The sequence below is a fragment of the Tenrec ecaudatus genome, chromosome X (assembly GCF_050624435.1).
Source record: "Tenrec ecaudatus isolate mTenEca1 chromosome X, mTenEca1.hap1, whole genome shotgun sequence".
NCBI lineage: Eukaryota > Metazoa > Chordata > Mammalia > Afrosoricida > Tenrecidae > Tenrec > Tenrec ecaudatus.
The window spans coordinates 48,037,249-48,046,232 of NC_134548.1; the positions used below are offsets into that span (position 1 = coordinate 48,037,249).

The 8,984-nt window shown below is 35.1% G+C and overlaps 1 non-coding gene across 1 annotated transcript; it reads right to left on the reverse strand.

The window, feature by feature from the left end:
* Positions 1-499: 499 nt before the first annotated feature.
* LOC142435239 (U6 spliceosomal RNA) lies at positions 500-606 on the reverse strand. Its single transcript, XR_012781340.1, has one exon. It is a non-coding gene; the product is annotated as a U6 spliceosomal RNA (small nuclear RNA).
* Between the last annotated feature and the right edge of the window lie 8,378 nt (positions 607-8,984).

Sequence of the window (8,984 nt, forward strand, 5' to 3'; positions counted from 1 at the left end):
AGTGAAATGATCCCATTTATTAAAATGAATATATGTTTTAAGAAAAGTTATGAATGCATAAGGAAATATACAAAATGTATTCTCAAGCTGTGTTTGAACCAACCAAATCAAGCAAAGTTTGCAACTTGTAATTATTCAGGTGGCAAGGTGGAAATGAGACCATCTTATCATGAAACCCATGCTTAAATCATTTTTTCTTTTAGACTTTTATTGACCTATAATGCATATGTCTTAGTTTAAGCATATTAAACATAATATTAAGCATAATAAAGGATAATATCAATAGTTTAAGTATAATAAAAAGAGTTGTACAATCAATTTTAGAAAATGTATTCTTTCTTCTACTTATAATTAGGCTACCATTTTCCTCCAACTCCTCCTGCCATAACCCCAAGGAACTATTAAACTAGTTACTGTCTCTATAGATTTACCTATCCTGAATTTCATATAGTGAAAACATACCAAAAAAACAAAAGTAGGAATCACAAAATAAAACTGAAAAATTATAGAATCTTTCATGATTTTGGAGATCATCTTTGCACAGGGACCTTACTAATTTTCTCGGTTCCATTCTAATTTTAATATATGTGCTGCCAAAGTGAGCATTATCCTAAAAGATTGAGTTTCTGCTGCCTCTTGATGGCAAATAATCAAAATTGTTGAGATGGTTGTAACCATCATAGGCTGTGAAGCCTGCCTAATTTTGTTTAACATAACATTTTCAAAATTTGTTTGAATCATGAAGCTTAATTTTGTTGAAAGCATTTCTCAGAATAAGTTTTGCTGAACATCGTGTGGGTAGACACAATGAAGATTGCGTAGGCTAGAGTACAAGTAATGTGGAAAATGGAGCAACAATTCTAAGGCTGGTGTGGATTGTTTTTGCACTATGATTTCATTAACTGCTAATATGGATGCATTAAAATTTCCCCGCATATAGTTTATAAATATGCCTACAAATGAAACAATATTTTAACAAACAATTCATGAATTACTGGGTACTTCTGATGTTAAAAGCCTTAGAATTTTGATTTGCTTGATCCAGCAATTTCATTAAGTAAACAATCAGGATGTGCAGAAAGCCTTGGCTACAAGGACACTTAATCTTCTAATTTTGTGACAGCAAAATACTGGAAGCAACCCAAATGATCCAAATTAGGGGTTAAAATAAGTAAGTTATAATAGATCCATGCATTGGAAGTCTACACAACAGTGAGACATGTTTAGAATATGATATAACTATATGCTGAATAATGTGAATGTCATTAAAGGAAAAGCAAGGAACAAAGGAATATACTAAGAAAATTATATTTAATTATATAAATACATATATACAGGGAGAATGTACAATAAAATGTTATCAGTGGTTATCTTTATTGTAGACAAAATTGGATTTTATTTTTATCTTAACACTAGTTTCTATATGTATTATTTTTATAACTTTTATTGTTTTTTCTTATGACAAAGGCTTGTGTAAGAAAATATGTGTGCATAAGGCACTTTATGCATACTTCTTGAATCAGGACAATGTAATAACAAAAACTCAAATTCAAAACTCTGCATTGCCACCTGACGTATGTCCTTGTCACAGACAAAACACTTTTCTATTTATGCAAGTTCCCAGAATTTACAGCATTGTAAAATACACAGTATCCTACAGCACAAAGAGGGATATTTATAATAAAGCCCTTCATCTGAGTGTATGAGGATACCTGTAAAATCATTCAGTAGACTCACATTAAGTATAAGCCTCCGAAAGCAAATGTATCACTCAAACAATAAAATTTGACAGTTTCTGCACTATATGCATCTTTGTTTTATCTGTGTGAGCATAAATGTCTTGCTAAACTATTCTAGAGCCAACTCAGTGTTCACTCAACATTTACTTATTTTGGTCCTACATATTATTAACTGAACCTAATACCATGATCCTGGAAAGTCAGATTGCCAATGACTTCTTGTCTTCATAGACACAATAGCACAGTACATGTTCTGTAGTCAATATTAAATAAGACCTTAGCCTTGTCTCAAGAAACTTGTTTGCTGGTTGAGAAAAATAAAACAAACAAAACCCATATTGAATGACTAGAAAAATATGCCATCCATTTATTCTGACAGCGAGATTTATTTATAACTTATTGATGGGCAAGTTGCCAGACAAGAGTGGAGTGGTTATGTGACCTCCATCATAGAATATAATTAAAGTTCAATTAATACCAAATGGCATAATATAGGGAAAGAAGAGCCTAATCTTAGCACTTAAAACTCACTTCAGGACCAGAAGGAATACCTTGTTAAAATAAATATAGCATAATTTTTAAAGGCTGAAACTCCATAGACAGGGATGTCTTCCAACTAGAAATAGAACTTGGGATAATATTGGAATGATGGATGGAATTTGGTGAAGAGTGACAGAAGAATATACTATCAGAGAAAAAGATAAGCAATGAACCTAAAGGCAAAGGTGTGACCTTTAAGAGGACTTACTACATAGGAGCTCTGCTTGCACAGTGATTGCATGTTGGATTGTGACCCCAAAGGTTGGCAGTTTGAAACCACAGGCTTCTCTTTGGGAGAAAGAGGGGTTTCTACTCCAATAAAGAGTTGCAGCCTTGGAAAACCCACAAGGGCAGTTCTACCCTGTCCTATATGGTCGATATGAGTTCACATGGACTTGATGGCAGTGAGTTTGGAGTTTGTTTCTTTGTCTTACTTGCCATGTCTTGAGAGAAGTCAGTTGCCAAGATGTGAGTTTCCCTACAGAGAGCCCTATGTGGCCAAAACAAAACAAACAACAAAAAATGGATGGAGTTCACTGGACAACAGTAGGAAACTGACATCCATAATCTAATAGCCCGTGAGGAACTGACTCTTTCCAACAGCCACATGAGTCAGCATAAAATTAGAGTTTTCTTAAATGAAACAGTAGCTCCAGTTGACACCCTGATTATAGCCTTATGAGAAACTTTGAGACAGAGACATACAGTTCAGTCATGTCTGCCTTCCTGACCCACAGAAATTATGAGATAAAAAGTGTTTGCTACTTTAAATTGCTCAGTGGTTAAATTTTGGAGTAATTTTTTATACAGCAATAGAAAATGAACAAAGGCATGAATAAAAACTTTACTGGTAACAGTATACTTATTGATGAAAGATTAAAGACATTCCTCCTAAGATCAAGCAAGAAATGGAGCCCTGGTGGCATAGTTGTTATATATTGGGCTGCTAACAGGAAGGTTTGCTGGTGGAAACCACAAGCCATGCCGAAAGAAAGACAAGGCTTTCTTTTCCCATAAAGATTTACTATCTCTAAAATCATCACAGCAGCAGTGATTTTAGTGCTTTGTTTTGTTTGTTTGTTTAAGATCAGAAGAAGGAACCCTGAATGTCAGGCACTGAGTTGCTAGCTGCAGCGTCACCAGTTTGAAACCAGAAACTGCTCAAAGTAAGAAACATGAAGCTTTCAAATTCTTTTAAGAGTTACAGTCGCAGAAACCCACAGGGCCAGTTCTGTTCTGTCCTATACTGTTGCCAGGAGCCAGAATTGAAAAGATGACCATGATTTTGAGAATTTTGAGAAGACTAGCAACAAGAAGATTGTCTGCTATCATCACTTTTTATTCAACAATGGATTGCAATACTAGCCATCCCATCGCAATAAACAAGGGAAAATAAGATATCCAGATTGCAAAGGAAGCTTTATTCTTGGACAACATGATCATCCATGTAGAAAATCTAATCACATATACAAAACTGCTACTAGAACTAAAAAGTGAGCTTAGCAAGGTTCAGAAGACAAGATCAGTATACAAGTATTAATTGTGTGTTTCTATAATGTGAAAACAAACCAAACATGAACATAAATAATAACATTTATATTAGAACAAAAATATAAACTAAATAGAAATAAGTCTGACAAGTAAATGAAACAAAAATGACAAAATGTCTTAAGCAAAGCCTAAATAGAGAGGTAGACTTTGGAACCCTGGTGGCACAGCTGATAGCCAAAATGTGTACAATTAGAACGGACCAAATTCCCCTTGGGAGAAAGATATGACAGCCCACGTATATAAAAATTAACCCACTGCCATTGAGTGGATTCTGACTCAGCAAGACCCTGTAGGACAGAATAGAACTGAGATTACAAAATTTATGGGAAAAGATATCCCCTTCTTGCTCCTTCATATTGGGTGATGAGTTTGGACTACCAACCAGGTAGTTAGAAGTCCAGTGCTTAACTCAGAAAACCACCAGGACTCCTCCATAACAATCACAGTCTTAGAAACCATATATATTCAAACCCATTGCTATCAAGTCAACAACTTACAGTGACTCTGTAGAACAGATTAGAATTCTCCCACAAATTTACAGCCTTGGAAACCCTATGGGGCATTTATATTCTGTTCTATACGTTGAGCCAGAATCAACCCAATGGCACTGGGTTTGAGTATTCATAAGTGAGAAGATATTATTTGTTTAAGATGTGAATTCATCCCACATTTATATCACAGCCCAAACAAGCTTTAATACTTTTGTAGAAAGTGACAAATAGATTATAACATTCATATAAAAATTCACAAGAACAAGGATGTCCAAAACCACTTTGAAAACAATAATTTTATACAATTTACACATGATTTCAAATTTTATCATAAATCTATAGTGATCAAATAATAATACTATCAAGACACATGATTAATCAATGAAATTAAATAGAGTTCAGAAATAGGCCCATACATATACAGCAACTAATTTTCAACAAAGGTGCAATGGGAATTAAATGGGGAAGATAACATTTTCAAAACACTGTGCTGGAATGATTGGATATTCATATACAAAAAATTTTTTAAAAGAACTTCTATTCTGATGTGGGAAGCTATGCTATCAATACCTTATACTTTGTACTGGATGTAAAAATTAAATCAATATGGATCATAGAACTGAATGTAAAACCTAAAGTTACAAAGTTTTTAAAACAAAATGTAGATGAATATTTGTGTATCCTTGGATTAGTCAAAAGTTTCTTAGATATGATATTAAAAGTATAATCCATAAAGGAGAAAAATGATAAATTGAACTTGAAAACAGTTTGAAACCTCTTTTTACAAAACTAGAAATTGTTATATATATTTACATATATACATGCCTATATTTAGGCATCCATAAATGTCCTTTACCTCCTGGTTATTTCCTCTATTTCTTTTTTATTTCCCTCTTGTCCCACCATCATGTAATGAGAAGGAAATAGAACTATGTACTCATATCTATATGTTAAGTATTAAGGTTGCAGATGGACATTGGGCCTCAACTCAAATACTCCCTTAACAAAATAACCATATTGTTGAGAATGAGGGAAGTTGGAGCAGAGACCCAAAGCCCATCTGTAGACAATGGGACATCCCCCCACTGAAGGGTCACAAGGAAGGGATGAGTCAGCCAGAGCACAATAAAGCACTGATGAAACACACAATATTCCTCTGGTTGCTTGAGACTTCCTTACCCCCCACTATCATGACCCCAGTGCTGCCTTTCACTTCAAACTAGAATGGAGCAGGTTCACAGATACAGATAAGGACAGATAGAATCCAAGATCAGGAATGGGATTAGTGACACCAAGATGGTAGCGGGAAGGTGGGGCGAGGAGGAAAGGAAGGGGAAACCGATCACAATGATTGACACATAACTACACACCCCTTCAAGGGGGAAGAACAAGAGAAACCATGGGGGCTGGAGGGAGGGAAGGAAAAAGGAGTTGATAACAAGGGCCAATAGAAAGTAAATGTCTAGAAAGGAATGATGGCAACATATGTACAAATATGCTTGATAAAATTGATGTATGGATTGTTATAAGAGTTGTAAAATCCCTCCCCCCTCCAATGGTCTTTTAATATACATACATACATAATACACACATACATAAAAGAAGGAAACTTAAAGAGACCTGGGTAGTAACATTGTATACTGTTTCCAAAGCTCTTGCTTATAGGGCATCTCATTTTATCATAATATTAGTACTTTCAAATAAGAACCATGCTAATTCCGTTTTAAAGTTTTAACTTTACTGAGCCATAATTGGTATGCAATAAACAGCACATGCTTAAAGTGTTTACTTTGATAATCTTTGACATTGGTATATATCCACAAGACCACCACCACAGCCAAAATAATGAACATAACAATCGTCTTCAAAGTTTCTTTGTGCTCTTTTGTACTTCTATCTTTCCAACCTTTTTCTCAGGAATGCAAGCATGGGTTTTCTGTCTCTATAAATTAATTTTCATATTCTAGAATTTTGCGCAAGCAGAATTATAGTCTATATGCTTTCTTTGCTATCCTTGTATTTTCACTCGCCGCAGAAAGATGAGGCTTTCTTCTGCTGTGAAAAGTTACCATCTCAGAAACCTCCAGGGGGCAGTTCCCCTCTGACCCTAAACATCACTATGAGTGGAGCTCGACTTGATGGTAAGTGACTTCATTTTCTAAAAATGTATTTCCCTTAGCATACTTACATTGGTATTCTTTAATGTTACTGTATTCATCAATACAATTTATTATTTTTATTTCTATGAATATAACACTAAGTTGACACATTCACTAATTGATAGGTATTTGGAGTATTTACAGTCTTTGGCTTTTTCAAATAAAATGCTATGGACATATATGTACAAGATTTTGCAGGCACATGTGCTTTCTCTTCTTTTCGGTAAAAATACAGGAGTTGAATGCTGGTTCATATAGTAAGAATATGTTTAACGTTTTTAAAAACTGCTAAAACATTTACCAAAATAGTTGTTTCATTTTATATTCACAGTAGAAACACATAAGTGTTTCAGTTCTTCCTGGTTCTTACCAAAACTTGTCATGGCCAATTTATGATTGTCAATGTAATTAAATAAATGTGTGATGATATCTCACTGATTTTAATTCACATTTATTTAATAATGAATTATATTGAATTTCTTGTTAAGTATTTATTTGGTGTCAACACATCTTTGATTAAGTTTGTTTTCAAAACTTTTGGACATTTTTCTATTACTGAGTTCTGGAAGGTTCTTTATATCTTCTGAATTAAATTTCTGTATTACCCAAATGCTTTGAAAAAACTTTCTCCCACTCAAGTGTATTTTCTTTTAATTTTCTTAACTTTGGCACTTTAAAAGGAAAAAAGTTTTAATGTGAGTTACATGAAGGTTTACAGAGCAGATCATAATTTTACATTCAACAACTCACACATTTTTTTCCACTCAGTCATCCTTTGCAATGCCCGGCTTACTCCCTGTGTTCCCTGTTTACACTCTTATTTTGTTTCTAACCTTCTGGACTTTGATTTTGAGTAAATGCTGACCTTTTTATCTAAATGGTTGATTATTAAAATGCAGGATTGAGTTCATTTCCAGACCTAAAGGGCCATATTGTTGTGGGTTTCACCAGCCCCCTCTGACCAGTAAGCCTGGTCTACTTTATGATTTGAGTTCTGTTGCAGTTTTCTCCCACTCTATCAATGGCCTTCAAGTATGATCTTTCAAAGAGAATTTGGTAGTGATAACTGGGAACCATCTAACTTTTTATGGTCTCAAGGCTGTGGATATTGATGTTTGTTTAGTCCACTGCCCCCATCAGATTAATTGTTTCCATAATCTCTCAAACTTCATTACTCTTCTTTCTTCCAGATGGGGAGAGACTAATATTTGTACCTTAGATATCTATTCACAAACTTTTAAAGCTACAGCCAATAGTGACTAGAATAAGATGTAGAACACTGCCTTTGTAAACTCTATCATTCCAATTGATCTTAGTGTCTCCCAGGACTATGGTCTTGATACCCCAGGTCCAATAACTCATTTCCTCAAGGTGTTTAGTTATGATTAAGAAGTATTTATATCTTTGCTCCCTATATGCTCCACCACATTTATGGATATATTTGCAGCAAAGCTAAATTCACATATTCAAATATCCTCTGTCAAATCGCTATATATTCATCGGCATACTCCCACTCTCCCTCCCATGCTTTTAACAATTTCTGTTTTTTTAAATACTTCTTTTGGGAGCTCTTACATCTCTTATCACAAATCCATACATTCCTCCAATGTGTCAAGTACATTTGCACGTATGCCACCATCATCATTTTCAAAGCATTCTCTTCCCACTTGATCCCCTAATATCAGCCCATTTCTTATCCTGCCCCTCTCCCTCACGAACCTTTGATAAGTTATAGATTATTTTTTCCATATCTTACATCGCCCTCTATTGTACCTCACCCATGTTTCCATTATCTGTCCCTCTGGGAGGGCTTTCTAGATTGATCCTTGTGATAGATTCCCCTTTTCCCCCCTCCCAGTCTCCCCTACTCCTCCTGGTATCACTACTCTCATTGTTAGCCCTGAGTGGTTTATCTATCCCAGATTCCCCATGTTGTGGGATAGGTCTTAGATATCTGATACCTGATCCCATGGACACCTCATGGTCACACTGGCTAGTGTGCTTCTGTCATGTGGGCTTTGTTGCTTCTCTGCTAGATGCCTGTTTGCTTACCTTCAAGCATTTAAGACCCCAGAAGCTATATCTTTTGATAGCCAGGAACCATGAGCTTTCTTCACCACATTTGCTTATGTACCCATTTTTTCTTCAGAGATTGTGTCAGGAAGGTGAGCTTCACAGAATGCCAGATTGTTAGAACAAAGTCTTTGTGTATTAAGGGAGGGTATGAACAGAGACCTGAAGTCCATCTACTACCTCAGTGTATTATATAAATAGATGTACTTAGGCCAATAACTCTATTTTTAATAATTAATGTATTTACATATGTACACACCTATGCTTATAATACCTCTATCTGTAGATACCTCTGTTAGCTCTGCTACCTTTTACCTTCCTCTTGTCCCACAATCATGCTCATCCAAATTCTGACTCAGTACTTCTCTCAGCTAGATTGCTGTTGCTCCAACACCCTCAGGATCTCTATGTCCTTCTTGTTCTTGATTTTA